This window comes from Cebus imitator, unplaced genomic scaffold (assembly GCF_001604975.1).
Source record: "Cebus imitator isolate Cc_AM_T3 unplaced genomic scaffold, Cebus_imitator-1.0 Scaffold0, whole genome shotgun sequence".
Lineage (NCBI taxonomy): Eukaryota > Metazoa > Chordata > Mammalia > Primates > Cebidae > Cebus > Cebus imitator.
In genome coordinates this window covers 2,924,579-2,945,816 of record NW_016107315.1, presented here as the reverse complement: position 1 = coordinate 2,945,816, position 21,238 = coordinate 2,924,579, and the positions used below count along the sequence as shown (strand labels likewise).

General features: G+C 40.0%; 1 protein-coding gene and 1 pseudogene across 7 annotated transcripts in view; both read left to right on the top strand.

Annotated features, from left to right (window-relative positions):
- DOCK3 (dedicator of cytokinesis 3) overlaps positions 1 to 21,238 on the top strand; it is a 682,827-nt gene that overhangs the window by 485,071 nt on the left and 176,518 nt on the right. The window lies entirely within an intron of this gene.
- On the top strand, positions 13,614 to 14,623 carry LOC108281749 (annotated as a pseudogene).

Genomic DNA, 21,238 nt, shown 5'->3' with positions numbered 1-21,238 from the left:
TTTCACTTTAGGTGTATACTATATCCAGCATTTCTCCCCATGCTCTCCCCGCAACCCTTCCCAACCTCCCCACCTCCCACTGTCCCCCACCACCCCTCCACAACTTTCCCCAGTGTGTAATGCTCCTCTCCCTGAGTCCATGTGTTCTCATTGTTCAACATCCACCTGTGAATAACAGCATGTGGTGTTTGGTTTTCTGTTCTTGTGTCAGTTTGCTGAGAATGATGGCTTCCAAGTCCCTACAAAGGACAGGAAATCATCTTTTTTTATGGCTGCTTAGTATTCCATGATGTATATATACCACATTTTCTTTGTCCAGTCTATCATTGATGGGCATTGGGGTTGGTTCCAAGTCTTTGCTATTGTACATAGGGCTGCAATGAACATACATGTACAAGTGTCTTTATAGTAGAACGATTTATAGTTCTTTGGGTATATACCCAGTAATGGGATTGCTGGGTCAAATGGCATTTCTATTTCTAGGTCCTTGAGGAATCACCACACTGTCTTCCACAATGGTTGAACTAATTTACACTCCCACCAACAGCGTAAAAATGTTCCCATTTCTCCACATCCTCTCCAGCATCTGTTGTCTCCAGATTTTTTAATGATCGCCATTCTAACTGGTGTGAGATGGTATCTCAATGTAGTTTTGATTTGCATTTCTCTAATGACCAGTGATGAGCATTTTTTCATATGTTTGTTGGCCTCATATATGTCTTCTTTTGTAAAGTGTCTGTTCACGTCCTTTGCCCGCTTTTGAATGGGGTTGTTGGTTTTTTTCTTTTATATCTGTTTTAGTTCTTTGTAGATTCTGGATATTATCCCTTTGTCAGATGGGTAGACTGCAAAAATTTTTTACCATTCTGTTGGTTGCCAGTTCATTCTAATGATGATTTCTTTTGCTGTACAGAAGCTCTGGATTTTAATTAGATCCCATTTGTCTTTCTTGGCTTTTGTTGCCATTGCTTTCAATGTTTTAGTCATGAAGTCCTTGCCTATGCCTATGTCCTGGATGGTTTTGCCTACATTTTCTTCTGGTGTTTTTATGGTGTTAGGTGTTATGTTTAAATCTTTAATCCATCTGGAGTGAATTTTAGTGTAAGGTGACAGGAAGGGGTCCAGTTTCTGGTTTCTGCACATTGCTAGCCAATTTTCCCAACACCGCTTATTAAACAGGGAATCCTTTCCCCATTGCTTGTTTTTTTTCAGGTTTATCAAAGATCAGATGGTTGTAGATGTGTGGTGTTTCTTCTGGGGTCTCTGTTCTGTTCCATTGGTCTATGTCTCTGTTTCGGTACCAGTACCATGCTGCTTTGATTACTGTAGCCTTGTAGTATAGTTTGAAGTCTGGCAGTGTGATGCCTCCAGCTTTGTTCTTTTAGCTTAGGATTGCCTTGGCTATGCGGGCTCTCTTGCAATTCCATGTGAAGTTTAAAGTGGTTTTTTCTAGTTGTGTGAAGAAGGTCATAGGAAGCTTGATGGGGATAGCATTGAATCTATAGATTACTTTGGGTGGTATGGCCATTTTCATGATATTAATTCTTCCTATACTTGAGCATGGAATTTTTTTCCATCTGTTTGTGTCCTCTCTTGTTTCATTGAGCAGTGGTTTGTAGTTTTCCTTGAAGAGGTCTTTTATATCCTTTGTTAGTTGTATTCCTAGGTATTTTATTCTCTTTGTAGCAATTGTGAATGGGAGCTCGCTCTTGATTTGTCTCTCTGTTTGTCTGTTTTGGTATATAGGAATGCTTGTCATTTCTGCACTTTTTTTTTGTATCATGAGACTTTGCTGAAGTTGCTTATCAGTTTGAGAAAATTTTGGGCTGAGACGATGGGGTTTTCTAGATATACAGTCATGTTGTCTACAAATGGAGACAGTTTGACTTCCTCCTTTCCTATTTGAATACTCTTTATTTCTTTTTCTTGCCTCGTTGCTCTGGCTAGAACTTCCAATACTATGTTGAATAGGAGTGGTGAGAGAGGGCATCCTTGTCTAGTGCCTGATTTCAAAGGGAATTCTTCCAGATTTTGCCCAGTATGATATTGGCTGTAGGTTTGTCATATATAGCTTTTATCATTTTATGATAAATTCCATCAATACCTAGTTTATTGAGAGTTTTTAGCATGAAGAGTTGTTGAATTTTGTCAAAGACCTTCTCTGCATCTATTGAGATAATCATGTGGTTTTTGTCTTTGGTTCCATTTATGTGATGGATTACATTTACAGATTTTCATATGTTGAACCAGCCTTGCATCCCCAGGATGAAGGCTACTTGATCATGATGGATAAGCTTTTTGATATGCTGTTGCAATTGGTTTGCCGATATTTTATTGAAGATTTTTGCACCTATGTTCATCATGGCTATTGGCCTGATATTTTCTTTTTTAGTTGAGTCTCTGCCTGGTTTTGGTATCAGGATGATGTTGGTCTCATAAAATGAGTTAGAGAGGATTCCCTCCTTTTGTATTGTTTGATACAGTTTTAGAAGGAATGGAACCATCTCCTCTTTGTACGTCTGGTAGAATTCGGCTGTGAACCTGTCTGAACCTGAACTTTTTTTGGTTGGTGGGCTATTGATTGCTGCCTCTGCTTTAGCCCTTGTTGGTCTATTCAGCGTTTCAACTTCCTTCTGGTTTAGTCTTGGTAGAGTACAAGTGTCCAGGAATTTATCAGCCATAAGTATTCGTAACATTCTTGTCTCTTAACCTATTATATTAGTGTTATAAGTGATTTGTATTATTATGATATTTGAACATTCTGAATTTGACTGTATACTTAACACTTACCAGTGAGTTTATACTTTCCTTCTTTCTTTTTTCTTTTTAGACAGAGTCTGACTCTGTTACGCAGGCTGGAGCACAGTGTCACAGACAGAGTCTGACTCTGTTACGCAGGCTGGAGCACAGTGGCACAATCTTGGCTCACTTCAGCCTCAACCTCCTGGGCTCAAGTGATCCACCCATCTCAGCCTACTGAGTTACTGGGACTACAGGCACATACCACCACACTCACCTAATTGTTATGTTTTTTTGGAAGAGCAGGATCATGCCATGTTTCTCAGACTGGTCTCAAACTCCTGGGCTCAAGTGACCTGCCTGTCTCATCCTCCCAAAGGGCTAGGATTACAGGCATAAGCCACAAGCCACCATGCCCATCTGAGTTTTATACTTTTATATATTTTCATGTTACTAATTAGTGTTCTCATGTTTCAGCTCTAAAAACTCCCTTTAATATTTCTGAAAAGGCAGGTCTAGTGGTGATGAGCCTCTTCAGCTTTTGTTTGTCAGGAATATCTTTATCTTTGTTTCCTTTCTGAAGTGTAGCTTTACTGGGCCAAGTATTCTTGGTATTTTTTTAAGCACTGAGTATATCATATCACCTCTTACTAGTTTGCAAGATTTTTGCTGAGAAATCTTCTGATATTCTAATAGGTCCTTGTATGGGACGAGTTGCTTATCTTTAACTGCTTTCAAAATTCTCTTTGTCTTTAACTTTCAGCATTTTGACAAGATGATATTCTTTGGTTGATCTTTCTTGGGATCCTTTGAGCTTCATGAATGTGGATGTCCTTATCTCTCACATGATTTAGAACATTTTCAGCCAATAGTTCTTTACATTTTCTGTCCCCCTTTCTTTTCTCCTTCTGGGACTACTATAATGCTTATATTTGTTCTCTTGATGGTGTCCCAAAGGTCCCATATACTGACTTCACTCTTTTCTCTTTTTTTGTCCCTAACTGGCTAATTTCAAGTGACCTGTCTTTGAGTTCACTAATTCTTTATTCTGTATGATTGCATCTGCTGTTGAAGCTTTCTGTTGAACTTTTCAGTTCTTTCATTGTATTTGTCAGTTCCAGGATATCTTTTTAGTTCTTTTTATGGTTTCTATTTCTTTATTAAACTTCTTGGCTGGGCATGGTGGCTCACACCTGTAATCCCAGCACTTTGGGAGGCCGAGGGGGGCAGATCACATGACATCAGGAGTTCAAGACCATCCTGGCCAACATGGCAAAACCCTGTCTCTACTAAAAAAAAAAAAAAAAAAAAAATTAGCCAGGTGTGGTGGTGCACACCTATAATTCCAGCTGTTTGGGAGGCTGAGGAATGAGAATCACTTGAACCTGGAAGGTGAAGGTTGCAGTGAGCTGAGATCATGCCACTGCAATCCAGCCTGGGCCACAGAGCAAGACTCTATCTAAATCAATCCATCACTTCTCATTTTGTTAATGCCTTATTTTCCTGATTTCATTTAGTTATCTATCTGTTCTCTTACATCTCGTTAAACTTCTTTAAAGATGATTATTTTTGAACTCTTCATTAAGAAATTCATAGATCTCTACTTCTTTGGGGTCATTTATTGGAGCTTTATTGGTGGTTTTTGGTGTTGTCATATTTGCATGATTCTTCATGATCCAGGTTGCTTTGTGTTGATGTCAGTGCCTATGAAAGAGCAAGACTGGTTTTCTCAGGTAAGGACTTTCTCTTATGACCCCAGGCGGATGGGAATGCTTCTCATATCACATTTGGGCAAGGATGAAATCAGGTTGCATGACTTTTGTTGGTTTCACAGTGGAGTCTGAAGTTGGTGGGCCACTTTACAGGAGTTCAGGTGAGTGTGGATCCTGTCAGGTCCATGAGTGGACTGGACCGCCTTCAGGACCTTGGTCAGTAGAGCTGAGACAAGGGGCCCCAATTGTTTGCCCAAGTGGCATGCCTGTTACCAGTTGTACAGACTGGTGTGGCCCCCATTGATTACCTGAGGATGTTCCTGCCAGGTCACTGGATGGGTTCCTGGACAGGCAAGACTAGCCCCAGATCTCAGCTAAGTCATGCTTGAAATGAGACACAGAGCTGCTTAAGGGACCAAGGTCTTCAGGCGTGCCTCCAGTGGCATGGATAGTTGTGTCTCCCTTGGGTCCCTGGGTAGGCAGGACTGCTCCTAGACCATGGCTGAGAGGGGCTAGAGGCAGGTTACCAGGCCACTTTAAGATCCAAAGTCAGATTAAGATTAGTTGTCCTGCCTATAGACAGATGTCTCTCTCTTGAGTTACTGGGAGTACAAGATCACTTGCAGACTGTGGCTGGGAGGGACTGAATCTAGGTTATAAGGCCACTTCAAGATCCACAGTCAGACAAGGGTCTGCAGGTCTGCCTCCAGAGACACTGATGGGCATGTTTCTCAGTGCCTCCCTGAGTGGGCAGAACTGTTCCTGGACTGTGGCTTGGAAAATCTGGAGCCAGGTTACAAGGCCTCTTTAAAAGCTTCAGTCAGACTGAGGTCTGCAGGTCTGCCTCCAGAGGTATAGACAGGTATCTCTCCCAGCAGGTCCCTGGATGGGCAGGACTTCTGCATTGCATGTGGGAGGGGCTAGAATTGGATTTGCAGGCTACTTTAAGATTTGCAGTCAGATCAAGATCTATAGATATGCTTCTGGGGGCATAGATGGAGTGGGGGCCATCCTCATTTTGGCTCAGAGAAAATAAGGTTCTAGTCATTCTACATAATAACTTTAAATGAAAATTCTGCTTCCTACCTATAAGTCAGGTAAGGAGGTGCTCAAATTTCTCTCTCCTTGTCTAGGCCTTCCCAGTTTCCATGGATCGTCATCTTTCTAGGACCATTGCCTGCTGTATCCATTATCAAACAGTGTTCAGACATGCATTGTTTGAACATGTGCAACAAATATCTGCTAAGTCATACAAAGAAGACTCTAATAGGTCTGTGCCCATAGAACAGCTCTACTTTGACTTCCAGTTCCCACTTTCTGTAGCCTCAGTACACAATTGGATTTGTTTGCATATTATTTCTGCTGCAAAATGTAACTCATTAAATAATGGGCCAGAGTAAAGAAAAGTCAGTTCAGGATGACTCTTGTTTATACCAGAGTGAAAAATTAATAGTAGAAGTCTTTAACACAGATCCCAGTGTTTCACCTTAGGTCCCAAGTATTTTCTGCCATAGGATTGGAAAACAAATCTGCATCATCTTCCCTTCTTTCTTTCTTCCGCTCCTCCTCTAGAAAGAATAACATGAAAGAAAGGTTGCTGAAAGAGTAGACAAACATAGTCTTAATAAGGTGTTCTACCTTCAACTTTGTTAGCTTTTGTTAATTGTTAGCTGACTTAAAAGAATAAGGCAATATAAGAGAGACAAAAAAGAGATCCCCTATGAACTAGTGAATCAAATAATAAAGAGATTAAAAATATATATATAACTGTTGGTTCAGAAAATGAGGTATACTCAAATAATGGGCATGCTGCATGCCATCTGAAATGGTTTTTTTTGTTGTTGTTTTGTTTTTTTGTCTTTCTTTCCTAGTGACTCTTGGTCATTGGTAAGTTCCATTTTTACATTTAAACTATAAATCCTATGTAATTCCATCAATAATATTTAATTACTCCATAGGGGTCACATAAAATATCACCTGTTTTAATAATAATGCCAGTATACATTTGTTTGCTACCCTGTGTACTTTCAGGGCCCTTCTGGATATATAATCACATTGAAACCTCATACTAACCCTGTGTACTGAGTCAGGTTTTATCATCTTACAAAGGAGGATATGGGCATACCGTGGTTAAGTAGGTGACCCAGCAAGTTGATAACATTTCTTGGAAGAACAAGATAATGCTAGTAAATGTATTTTTATTTCCAAATTAATTTTTTGTTTAATCTGTGATGATTCAAAATAAAGCAACAATAACCAAAAATGCTGGGGATAGATACCATAGCACAGGCTTTATAGAACATGTTGTTTTTAAAGTGTTATTCTTCTTTATGATCAGCATTTCATTTTTATTGCTGTTGAGCTGTCATACTTCTTATTAACGAATAATATTATAGGCATAAATTAGATCAAAAATGGCATTAATATTTCTATTTGGTAAACTTCAGACATTCTTTTTTTGTTTGTTCTAGAGGCAAACTGTAGGGAAAATTTGGGCATTCCTAATCTAAAGGTCACTCCAATAGAAATAAATGCAGGATTATAATTATTCTCCACAAAGGTACAGGTAAGAACACAAACCTTATAGTTCAAAAGCTGCTGTAAAACAGCATTTAAAAATCAGAAGTCCAAGAGCAAAGCATAGGAGAAAGTCTATTTATATCAGTCACAACAATAAATATAAATGAGATGAAAAAATGTAAGATAAAAATTCTCAGCTGGACACTTTGGCTCATGCCTGTAATCCCAGCACTTTGGGAGTCCAAGGTGGGTGGGTCACCTGAGGTCAGGAGTTCCAGACCAGCCTGGCCAACATGGTGAAACCCTGTCTCTACTAAAAATAGAAAAATTAGTTCAGCGTGGTGGTGCACACCTATAGTCCCAGCTATTTAGGAGGCTGAAGCAGGAGAATCACTTGAACCTGGGAGGCAGAGGTTGCAGTGAGCCAGGATCATGCCACTGTACTTTAGCCTGAGCAACAGAGTGAGACTCCATCTCAAAAAAAAAAAGTCTCAAAATAGTCAAAAAACAAAATCCATCTATATGATATTAATAAGATATTCACAAAGATTAAAAGTAAACAGGCTAAGTATGATCAAATACAAACAGAATGAAAACAAATTTCACAATATTAATGATAAAAACAAAGCATAAGGTAAAAGTTATGAAATGGGTGTGTCATGTCAGGAGTATCAGGGTTTGATGGAAAGAGAACATACACCCACTAAAACATTACGTTGTTTCTTATTTTATCACCCAAGAACACATGGGAAGCAAAATGGCCTTTCAGGGCCCACACAAACATGGCATGTGACATCACCACTCCTTCAGCCCCAGAATCCCTAGCAGGACCAGCCCATGATTGCCTGATCTCTGCAAAGTAGAGCGTTGCTCTTTGCTACCGATTAAATTAACTAAGAGTTCACATCCCCACTCTGGAGAAATTTTTCTGACAGTCCATACACTTCTGTTTAAAGGAACACTGACCAAATTCAGCCTTAACATACCCACCTTCTTAGCCAGGAGGAAAAAGCAGAGCCAGAGACAGGGTACCTTAGAGGCATCTGTGCCTCTGGCTCTTTGATGTTCCAGAAAGCCCATTTTTTTCTTCACAGGGATAGAAGAGTCATTTTATAACAGTCCATGGTGGCATTTATAGTGAAGATCTAATTGTCATGACCTGAAAGCATATAATAATGTTGAGTCAGAGTTATAGTCAATTTATTAGAAATAAAAAGCAAAGACAAAAGTATAGTAAAAAGATATTTTCACTTGCTTCTTAACAGATATGAACACAGAAATAAGTACAGAGAGAATTTGGATAAAGCTGATGTAACAGATAATAAGGACATCATTGAGTACTCACCATGGGCTGTTACTGTCTCTCTTTTACAGATGAGGAAAAAAGGAACAGAGTGGTGAAGAATGTGCCTAAGCAGCCTGGTTAAGAGACCATGCTTTTAACCACTTACTCTCTTACCTTTAAATAGGGTGAGCATAACTTAGTATAAACCAGAACACTGTGATAGTCAAACAGAGTGGTATTGATGTCAGGACAACAGGTATAACTAGAGTATTCCATCTCTCTAGGCCATATTGCCCTCCCAGCTGTAAACACATTTTTTTTGTCCAACAAACAGAACGTACCTTTTCCATTGCTTGTAAAACATTTACAAAAATTGTTCATAGAAAAAACTTCTATCATTTTCATAAGGCAGAAAATGCACAAGCCTTACTCTCTGATCCCAGTGCAATTATTATATAATACATCATACCAATCATCAAAAGGTGGAATACCATAGTCATCCTGATACCAAAAAAGTACTTGACAAAGGTCAACCTTCATTCTCAATTATTTAACAATTTCAAGTTAGTAAACTAAGAATGTTACTCATTGCCATTTGCATTTGCCCTTATTCTCAAATATTTAACAATTACGAGTTAGTAAACTAAGAATGTTATTCATTGCCATTAGGGGGCCTAATGGATATCATAGATCTCCCTAGCTGAGAGCAAAACAAATCAAAATGTAGATGTAAAGCAGGTATAGATAAAAATAGAATACAGTGTAGAACAGCATAAATATATCGTGTGTGTACCTGTAAGTAATGTGGATAAAAGTCCCACCTTTGCCTGTGATACTAGTACTTTGGGAGGCCAAGGGGGCAGGAAGATTACTTGAGTCCAGGAGTTCAAGACCAGCCCAGGCAACATAGTGAGATCCCTATCTCTACAAAAAATAAAGTTAGCTGAGGGTGGTGGTGCATGCCTGTAGTACTAGCTCTTTTGGAGACTGAGGTCAGATGATTGCTTGAGTGTGGGAGTTCAAGGCTGCAGTGAGCCTGGGCAACAGAGAGAGACCTTGTCTCAAAAAAAAAAAAAAAAAGTGCTGGCTGGGCACAGTGGCTCACACCTGTAATCCCAGCACTTTGGGAGGCTGAGGTGGGCAGATCATTTCAGGTCAGGAGTTGAAGAACAGCCTTGCCAACATGGCAAAACCCCATCTCTACTAAAAATAACAAATATTAGCCAGGGATGGTGGCCGGCACCTGTAATCCCAGCTACTTGGGAGGTTGAGGGGGGAGAATTGCTTGAACCCAGGAGGCGGAGGTTGTGGTGAGCCGAAATCTCGCCACCGAGCTCCAGCATGGGCCAAAGCTGGAGACCCTGTCTCCAAAAAAAAAAGAAACAAAAAAACAACTGCCATGTTTGTTAGCAGCAAAACTTAAATTTGAGATCATGGTTTAGATTTGTGACCCATGTGGACTTGTATGTTAGTTTCCTGTGGCTACTGTAGCAAATTATCATAAATTCAGTGGCTTAAAACAACAGAAATTTATTCTCACAGTTTGGAAGCCAGAAGTCTGAAATCAAGATGTCAGCACAACTGTACTCGCACTGGAGGTTGTAGAGGAGAATGTATTATTTACCCCTTCCAACATCTGGTGGCTGTCAGCATACCTTGACAACCATATTACTCCTGTCTGCTTCTGCTTCACATTATTGTCTTCTCTTTTGTCTTAAATCTCCCTCTGCCTTTCTCCTGTAAGGATATTTGTCATTGGATTTAGGGCCCACCTAGATAATCCAGGATAATCTCCTTATCTCAAAATCCTTAATTTAATTACATCTGCAAAGACCCTTTTTCCAAATAAGGTAACATTCACAGGTTCTGGGAATTAAAATAAGGATAAGTCTTTGTGGGGGCCACCATTAAAATCATTACAACTTGTGATTAACGTGAACCTTTAATTAGATCTTTAAAATCACTGTCAATGTGGAGCCTTGTGGTAGAGAGATTGTGTGCTCTCTGCAAGCAGGTCAGCCCAAAGTCGGGAAGAGGCAGAACTGAGATGTTCATACACAGGTCCTTCCAGATGCACTGACCAGAGAAGTTACTACTTCTCCCAGTAAGGTGAGTGAATGGGCAGAGAAGCCCTCAGTGTTACTCACAGAAGCCCTTCCACCTGGAAGGAGGAGGAAAAATAAATGTTTCTGCTAAATTGCTATAATTACATGTTTATACACATACAGGCTGTTTGTCTTTATTTTAATTGACTGTATTAAACATGTATAAGTTGTAAAATAAGAAATAATTTAAATTTTTATAAAAAGGTAATTTTTAATGTATTTCCTATTAACTGCTTGAAGAACCTTATTCAGAAAAGCGTAATAGACCATTGAATAACATATAAACAGTATATTTCTTGTAGATTCAAAACATGGGAAAGTTGTGAAGGAAAACAAATGATAACTACAAAATTCAGGATAGTGATTACCTCTGAGGAGTTCCTGAGAGGGGAAGGGTGCAGGATTGAGGAGGAACTTCAGAGGTCATAGAATGTTCATATTCTAACAGGAGCAGTGAGTATACAGGTAGGTATTCATGACACCAGTATTTTACCAGTGGAGGGCTTTTTAAAACAGTGCTAGATGGCACCCCATAGGGTATCTAATATAGTAGGTTGGGATGGAGCACAAGAATTTCCATTTCCAACAAGTTCACTGTGGATGCCAGTTCTGCTGGTCTGAGGACACACTTCTTATACATTTTATAAATTGTCTTTTATATCCATTCACTTTGTTAAAAAATAATAATTTTGTAGAAAGAGTATGAAAAGCAAAGTCTGGTTTTTTAACTCCCTGCTCTGGGATAAGGGTGTATTTGCTTTTACTTAGTAGTCACAGAGACATACTAAGTGCCTTCCCAGTATAGCTACTAGCATAGTTTTAAAGGTACAGATTCCAGAGCTAAACTGCCTATGTTTGAATCTTGGCTCCAACATATATAGGTTGTATGACCTTGGGCAAGCGTTTTAATCTCTCTTTCCCTCAGTTTTCTTATCTTTAACAATATTTACCTTGTTGGGTTGCAGTGAAGATCGAATAAGTCAATATGGGTAAAGCCCTTGTGTTGGTACCTGGTTGATTAGGAAGGCACCATTAGGTTGGTGCTGCTGTTAGGTTGGTGCAAAGTGATTGTAGTTTTTGCCACATTACTCTAAGGTATTAGACTTATCTCCTGGGGGTTTCCATCCTGGAGGTACTATTTAGTGTATTTATTCCTTGCCCTCCAGAGAGGACCTCCTGCCGTAGTCAGATTTCCCACAAGAAGCCACTGGTCTTTCCTTGCCTCCCTCCACCTGCCTCTTTTCTTGCTAATAGAGAAAGAGGTACTTAGAGGAAGGAGTATTCTTTGAAACCATTTTTCATCTTAAAGTTTTTCTTATTGATTATTGTATTTGGCTTTTAAATCAACTGAGAAATGGAGACTCCTCCAAATGATGGAATGAGAGGTTTTGATCTTTATTGCCCTGGATGTTAAGCCATAGTGAAGATTGTGATAATATGTGCTTTTATAGACAGAAGCAGAATTGTTTCTCCAGCTCTGTGAGCCATCCTTTTAAATTCTGCCTAATTGGTAGTGTACCTTCCATGAGAACTTGATCAGCGAACAGCCCATTGCTATTTCCTTTCTGAGTACAGTTGTTATGCTAATCCTAACTTACAGACAAATGTTTGCACCTGGGTTCCTCACTGACATCTGGCTAACTTAAAGTCTGGCTATCTCCTTCAAGGCATAAACCCTAATTTCCAGACTTTCTCCATCTGCCACTTCCTGTGTGGGCTTTTGTATACTTGAAATAAAATTAATTAAAGTAGTTCATTTCTACCTTTTAGTATTGATTATACATTGATTAAGCATTGTTCTCCGATATGAAATTAAACACTTGAGGACATTAAATCTGCTTTGTGGAAGTACAAACATTTTCATTTACTTATGGTTGATTGCATGTATCTAGCATTGTAGAAATTAAGTGTATACTAACCCATTCTTTTGTTTCTGGGTGTGTTAAAGTATGAAGGAATGGTGAGATACCACTGACATTTTTAGTATTCTCATCAAGAGTGAGAACAAGAGCTATCTTGAAATGGTTGTGGGGTGGGGGCAGGTGGAAAAAGTGAGAGGAAGAAGAATATTAGGAGGGACTTTGGGCTCTACATAAGGGAGCTGAGACTTAGATCCCTACAGGGTCTAATTGGGCTGTATCCTTTTCTTCTTTAGATTTCTAAAATTCCTTTACTTCTAACAATCTGTAATTAAACACATCGTCCATACCTTCAAGGAGTTAACAGTCTCATTGGGAAAACCTAACAGAAATATAGTACAAGATAAATAAATGATAAAATAGAAGTAAAAATAAAGTTTAACAGGAATAAACATGAAGGAGCAGTTTATGCCAGATTCCTACTCATTCTTAGAATAGGAGATTATAGATAAGCAAGGGTTATGGATTGGAATGCTTCACACAGCAATGGGGTAGAGTTGAAGACATTGTATAAACTCATGTTTAGCTTAATATAGGTACATGCAGTTACATATTAAAAGATTTTAAATATGTTTACATACATACATTAGTAAACACAAAAATATTTCCTCACTTTGTCAGCTGAGAGGGCCTAGAGGAAACAACATCCCAACTGCAATGACCATACCTAGAGCCTAGACCTTGGTTTCTAATATTTCCAAAAAGAATACAGGCCAGGCATGATGGCTCATGCCTATAATCCCAGCACTTTGGGAGGCCAAGGTGGGCAGATCACCTGAGGTCAGGAGTTCGAGACCAGCCTGGCCAACATGGTGAAACCCCGTCTCTACTAAAATGACCAAAAAAATTAGCTGGGTATGGTGGCAGGTGCCTGTAATTTCAGGTACCCAGGAAGCTGAGGCAGGAGAATCACTTGAACCTGGGAGGTGGAGGTTGCAGTGAGCTGAGATTGTGCCGTTGCACTCTAGCCTGGGCAACAAGAGCAAAAGTCCACCTCAAGAAAAAAAAACCAACCAGGCCTCTTTAGAGAAATGACTGAGTCTAGGACTGGAGTAGATAATACACAAACTAGAGCAGAAAGTGCTAGAAAGCAAAGGCGTGCTAGAAAGCAAAGATGTGCTCAAAGGTTTTTTTAAATTTTAGAAGATCCACAGTGATAGGAGTATATCAAAGGAACATTGAAGCCAAACTGAAAGAAAAAAAAAAAGGTATTGGAACTTCCAGAATACTTGGTGAGAGGTAGAGGAGCGGTAGCTGCCCAAGCTGCACACAGCTCCGCACTTCTTCCCATTCAGTCACACATCCACCTCAGCCTACTCACTGGCAGTAGAAGATGGTGAAATAAACCACTTACTACGATGTTTTGGGGGTCAAACCAGTGCTAATCAGAAAGAATTGAAAAAGGCTTATAGGAAACTGGACTTGAAGTACCACCCTGATAAGAATTCAAATGAAGGAGAGAAGTTTAAATAGATGTCTCAAGCTTATGAAGTTCTCTGTCATGCCAAGAAAGGGAAATTGTATGGCAAAGGAGGAGAAAAGGCAATTAAAGAGGGTGAAGCAGGTGGTGGTTTGGATTTCCCCATGGACATCTTTGATATGTGTTTTGGAGGAGAGAAGGAAGGATGCAGAGAGAAAGGAGAGGTAAAAATGTTGTACATCAGTTCTCAGTAACCCTAGAAGACTTATGGTGATGGTGCAACAACAAAACTGGCTCTGCAAAAGAATTTGATTTGTGACAAATGTAAAGGTAGAGGAGGTAAGAAAGGAGCAGTAGAGTGCTGTTCCAATTGCTGAGGTACTGGAATGCAAGTAAGAATTCATCAGATAGGACCTAGAATGGTTCAGCAAATCCAGTCTGTATACATGGAGTGCCATGGCCATGGGGAGCAGATCAGTCCTAAAGATAGATGTAAAAGCAGCAATGGAAGAAAGATAGTTCAAGAGAGCAAGATTCTAGAAGTTCATATTGACAACGGCATGAAAGATGGCCAGAAGATAACATTTCATGGTGAAGGAAACCAAGAACCAGGACTGGACCCAAGAGATATTATCATTGTGTTAGATCAGAAGGACCATGCTGTTTTTAACTCGACGAGGAGAAGACCTTTTTACATGTATGGACATACAATTGGTTGAAGCATTGTGTGGCTTCCAAAAGCCAATATCTACTCTTGACAACCGAACCATAGTCATCACTCTCATCTAGGTCAGATTGTCAAGAATGAAGATATCAAGTGTGTATTAAATGACGGCGTGCCAATTTATTGTAGACCGTATGAAAAGGGTCACTTAATCATCGAATTTAAGGTACACTTTCCTGAGAATGGTTCTCTCTCCTGATATAAGGTGTGATTTATTCCTTCTTGCCTTCCACCATGATTGTGAGGCCTCCCCAGCCATGTGAAACTGTGAATCCAATTAAACGTCTTTCTTTTGTAAATTACCTAGTTTGGGGTATGTCTTTATCGGCAGTGTGACAATGGACTAATACAGCAAATTGGTACCAGTAGAGTGGAGTGCTGCTGAGAAGATACCCAAAAATGTAGTAGCAACTTTGGAGCTGGGTAACAGGCAGAAGCACAGTTTAGGGGGCTCAGAAGGAGACAGGAAAATGTGGGAAAGTTTGAAATTTCCTGTAGACTTGTTGAATGGCTTTGCTTAAAATGCTGATAGCAATGTGGACAATGAGGTCCAGGCTGAGGTGGTCTCAGATGGAAATGAGAAACTTGTTGGGAACTGGAGCAAAGATGACTCTTGTTATGTTTTAGAAAAGAGACTGGCAGCACTTTGCCCCTGTCCTGGAGATTTGTGGAACTTTGAACATGAGAGAGATGATTTAGGCTATCTGGTGGAAGAAATTTCTAAGCAGCAAAGAATTTAAGAAGTGGCTTGTGTGCTGTTAAAGGCATTCTGTTTTATAAGGGAAGCAAGCACACAAGTTTGGAAATTTGCAGCCTAACAATGTGAAAGAAAAGAAAATTTCATTCTCTAAACAGAAATTCAAGCTGGCTGCATAAACTTGCATAAGTAATAAGGAGCTTAAAGTTAATACCCAAAACAATGGGGAAATGTCTCCAGGGCATGTCAGAGGTCTTCACAGTAGCCCCTCCCATCACAGGCCCAGAGGGCTAGGAGGAAAAAGTGGTTTTGTGGGCCAGGTCCAGGGTCCCGTACTGTGTTGCAGCCTAGGGACTTGGTGCCCTGCGTCTCAGCTGCTTCAGCTGTGGCTGAATGTAGAGCTTGGGCCGTGGCTTCAAAGGATGCAATCCTCAAACCTTGCCAGCTTCCACATGATGTTGAGCCTGCCAGTGCACAGAAGTCAAGAATTGGGTTTGGGAACCTCCACCTAGATTTCAGAGATGTACAGAAATGCCTGGATGTCCAGGCAGAAATTTGCTTCAGGAGCAGGGCTGTAATGGAGAACTCTGCTAGGGCAGTGCAGAAGGGAAATGTGGGATTGAAGGCCCCCACACAGAGTCCCTACTGGGGCACCACCTAGTGGAGCTGTGAGGAGGGGGCAACCATCCTCCAGACCCCAGAATGGTAGATCCACAGACAGCTTGTACCCTGCACCTGGAAAAGCCGCAGACGCTCAATGCCAGCCTGTGAAAGTACCTGAGAGAGGGGCTATACCCTGCAAAGCCACAGAGTTGGAGCTGCCCAAGACCATGGGAACCTACCTCTCACATCAGAATGACCTGGATGAGAGACATGAAGTTAAAGGAGATCATTTTGTAACTGTAAGATTTGACTGTCTCGCTGGATTTCTGACTTGCATGGGGCCTATAGCCCCTTTGTTTTGGCCAATGTTTCCCATTTGGAATGGCTGTATTTACCCAATGGCTGTACCTCCATTATATCTAACTAACTTGCTTGTGATTTTATAGGCTCATTGGCATAAGGGACTTGCCTTGTGACAGAAGAGACTTTGGACTGTGGACTTTTGAGTTAATGCTGAAATGAGATTTTGGGGGACTGTTGGGAAGGCATGATTGGTTTTGAAATGTGAAGACATGCGATTTGGGAGGAGCCAGGGGTAGAACGATATGGTTTGGCTCTGTGTCCCCACACAAATCTCTTCTTGTAGCTCCCATAATTCCCATGTGTTGTGAGAGGGACCCAGCGGGAGATGATTGAATCATGATGGTGGGTCTTTCAGTGCTGTTCTCATGATAGTGAATGGGTATCTTGAGATCTAATGGTTTTTAAAAACGGGAGTGTCTCTGCACAAGCTCTCTTTTTTCTGCCCGCTACCATACATGTAAAACGTGACTTGCTTCTCCTTGCCTTCCACCATGATTGTGGGACCTCCTCAGCCACATGGAATTGTGAGTCTAATTTAACCTCTTTCTTTTGTAAATTGCCCAGTTTGGGGTGTCTTTATCAACCGTGTGAAAATTGACAAATATAGTGACTATAATACAGAATGATTTCTCAAGTTGTGCTTTCATGTAATATGATTGTGGTAGAGAATGTAGGTAGAGTGTGCATTAGTGACTTAATAGGCTATGGGAGGAAAGAGCAAGACTCAGGATGAACAATGAAGCCTTTCTTTATTCCTTAGAGAAATGCTTAACAAAGTATTTTGTGCTCCTTTTTTCTCGTGTACTTTAAACTATTTTCATTTTTAAAATTTCTTCATGAGATGCCCTCATATCTTGGAGGCACATTAGTACCAAGTGGAAAGCAGAAAATTAATGTTATTCTAAGTGTAAATGAAATGTATTAATTATGCTAAATATTGTAAGGCTAAAACAATATTATTTAACTAGGTTTCACTGAAGACAGCATAGGTTAAACACAGTAATTGTTTTTTAAAATTATGTAGGTTTTATTTTGTACAAATGTATGAGGTATATAAGGAATTTTGTTACATATATATAATGTATAAGTGGTCAAGTCAGGGTATGTAGGGTGTCCACCACCCAAGTACAATACATTTTTGTTAAGTATAGGGAACCTACTCAACTTTCAAACATTGAATTTTATCCTCCTCACTATGTGTTTGTATCCTTTAACACAGTTCTCTTCATCAGCTTTCTCCCTGCTACTCACTCTTAAAAACAGCTTCTGTTTTATCCATTCTCTACATCCATGTGATCACATTTTTTAGTTCCCACATTTTAGTGAGAATGTCTTTTCATGCTTAATTTCATTTAAAACAATGACACCTGGTTCTATCCATGTTACTAAAGATGACAATATTTTATTCTTTTTAATGGCTGAATAGTATTTTGTGGGTGTGTGGGTGTATGTGTGTTGGGGGGTGTATCACATTTTCTTTTCTCACCTGTTCATCCATTGAACACCTAGACTGATTACATATCTTCGCTTTTATGGATAGTACTGCAATAAACATGTGAGTTCAGATATCCCTATATTGATATCTTTTTCTTCGGGTAGACAGTCAGTAGTAAGATTGCTGGATCAAATGGTAATTCTATTTTTAGTTTTTTGAGAAATCTCCATACTGTTGTCCATAGTGGCTGTACTAGTTTACATCCCCACCAATAATGTATAAGTTTCCTTTTCTCTGAATCCAAGCCAACATATGTTATTTTTTTCTTTTTCTGACTGGGATAAGGTGATAGCTCATTGTGGTTTTCATTTGCATTTGCCTGATGATTGGTGATTTTGAACATTTTTATATTTATCTGTTGGCCATTTGGATGTCTTCTTTTGAGAAATTCTGTTCAGATTCTTTGCTCACTTTTAATTTTTTTTATTTCAGTAGCTTTTGGAGTAGGGGTTGTTTGGGGTTACATGGATGAATTGTATAACGGTGAAGTCTCAGATTTTAGTGCATCCATCACCCAAGTAGTGTATATTGTACCCAATATGTAGATTTTTATTCCTCATCTCTCTCCCACCCTCCCCTTTCTGAATCTCCAAAGTTCATTATATCACTTTTTATGCCTTTTCATACCCATAGCTTAGGTCCCACTTATAAGTAAGAACATATAGGATTTGGTTTCTCATTCCTGAGTTACTTCACTTACAGTAAGGGCTTTAACTCCATCCAAGTTGCTACAGAAGAAATTTTTTCATTTCTTTATAGCTGAGTAGTTGTCCATGGTGTATATGTACCACTTTTTCTTTACCCACTCATTGGGTTATGGGCCCTTAGATTGGTTCCATATCTTTACAGTTGTGAATTGTACTGCAGTAAACTCACATATGCAGGTATGTTTTTGGTATATTGACTTCTTTTCCTCTGGGTAAATACCCAGTTGTGGAATTACTTGATCAAATGGTAGATCTACTTTTAGTTCTTCAAGAAATCTCCATACTGTTTTCCATAGAAGTTGTACAATACTACCAGCAGTGTATAAGCGTTCCCTTTTCACCACATCCATGCTAATGTCTTTTTCTTTTTTACTTTTTTTTTTCTGATTATTCACCATGGATATGATTTATTCCAGAAAGACCATACAGAAGTCTTATCAGCTGATCTAGAACCAAAGCAAAGATCTTAGCTATCCATGAAAAACTGGCAAAAGAATTTATATTTATATATATTTATATGAATTTCTATGTTTACATATTAACTTCAGTTATATGTACATTTAAAATGTTTTAGTAGTCATCTTTTTTATTACTATTCTCTTCAGTAGCTGCCAGCCATCACTGCAGTCAGATTAAGCAGAACTTCTGCTGCAATTTTAATCCTTCCTGCCCCTCCTCACTCAGTAACTTTCAAACACCGAATACATAATAGGCAGCAACAAACCCCTATTCCTTGACAACCCCAAAGGAGGTAAGCAGCCAAACAATAACAAACACCCTGTGCCCAGATTAGCTTCATGGCCCAGTATTCCTCACCACTGAGCCAACTGTTAGTCATAATGAACTCGAGCCAGTTCACTGCTAATTCCAAGAAAGAAAATAACGCGATCTTTTGCTTTGAATTCATTGTCAAAATATTTGGCATGCTTTTAAATATCCCCCTAGACAGCAGGGACCCTGCCCTAAACATTGCCCTACCCCTGGAGATGGAGTAAGCCAAGCAACAGAAAAACTGCAAAATAATGATAGTGCATTCTTTGCCCTCCCAACTAGTGTAATTGGTAAGAACACAGCTCTGCTGAGGCTCCTTGGCATTAACTTGCCACAAGATCTTGGCAAATACTTAGCCTTTCTAAGTCTCAGTTTCCTCTTCTGTAAAACGGGTTGTTGTAAGAACTAAATGAAGTCATGGATGAATGGCAAGATAAAGTTTTCTTTTCCCCTCACCCCCCACTTTTTTCCTCCTCTAACCTGCTACCCACCAAGGAGAAGGGGAAGGTGGAAAACACATAAAGAGAAGAAACTGTCACTCTTAACAATGCCTGTAGTATTTACATAGCAGCAACAATAACAAGAAAGAGGTATGTGTTATGTTTGCTACACTCTGAAGAAGAGGAAGGGCCTAAAACCTCCTCAGCATCTCATTGTAACCCCTTCTCCAGAATGCAATCACTCATTCATTCGTGCAGTGAGTGCCATCTAGGTGCCAGTCATTGATTCTGACACAGCAGTGAACAAAATGTCTCTGCTCTCGTGCAGCTTCCATGACATTCTAGTTGAAGAAAAGACTAAGAGGTTACCTGTGAAACCTGTGCACAACACCTGTTACATAGTTAGTACTCAATAAACACCAGCTATTTTAATTATTATTGTCATTATTATCAACCCGATTGAAAAATTGAATCCAGGATGGTTAAAATATGTCCCTTGACTAATACATAAATAGCTATTTCCTACCCTAAAGCTGGCTCCATCTTCCATTCGCTTACTCAGGAGCCAATTCGAGGACCCCAGTGCCTCTCCAGAGCACACAACTCCTTCTTTTAGGATGTTTTCCTCCCTTACCTTCCTACCTCTTTTCAGATAACAGCACCATTTCACTGCTCTCCTGAGGTTAGGAATGGAAGCAGGGGAAGTCAAAGCTGCAGTGCTCTATTAAAGTATGAATAACTGGTGCCCCACCTCCCATCCTATTCTAGCAGTAAAAGACAGCCACTCTCTGCAGGGGTCTCCAGCTCTACGCACATGAATGAGCACAAAGAAGGGCCCTCCTGCTCCTAGGGACTGCAGGCTAATCTGGGATTGCCTAATTCCTGCCTGACAGGTTTCCCCATGGGGCCCACCCAGGCCACCCTCCTTAAACGAGCAACCCACATACCCTCATGCTGTTAGCCTTCTCTGTTTCTTAAAAATTACCTTCCAATATGTAATTCGCTCATTTATTATGTTTCTTCTTTATTTCCTCTTTCCTCTATGACACTGTTAGTTCTTTTTTTTCCCCATTTATTTATTTTATTGCATTTTAGGTTTTGGGGTACATGCGAAGAACATGCAAAATTGTTGCATAGGTACACACGTGGCAGTGTGATTTGCTGCCTTCCTCCCCATCACCTACCTCTGGCATTTCTCCCCTTGCTATCTCTCCCCAGCTCCCCACCCCCCACCGTCCCTCCCCTATTTCCCCCCAACTGACCCCAGTGTATAGTGCTCCCCTCCCTGTGTCCATGTGTTCTCATTGTTCAACGCCCGCCTATGAGTGAGAACATGAGGCGTTTGATCTTCTGCTCTTCTGTCGGTTTGCTGAGAATGATGGTTTCCACGTTCATCCATGTCCCTACAAAGGCCACAAACTCATCGTTTTTGATGGCTGCATAATATTCCATGGTGTATATGTGCCACATTTGCCCTATCCAGTCTATCGTCAATGGGCATTTGCGTTGGTTCCAGGTCTTTGCTATTGTAAACAGTGCTGCAATGAACATTCGTGTGCACGTGTCCTTATAGTAGAACGATTTATAATCCTTTGGATATATACCCAATAATGGGATTGCTGGGTCAAATGGAATTTCTATTTCTAGATCCTTTAGGAATCGCCACACTGTGTTCCACAATGGTTGAACTAATTTACACTCCCACCAACAGTGTAAAAGTGTTCCTGTTTCTCCACAT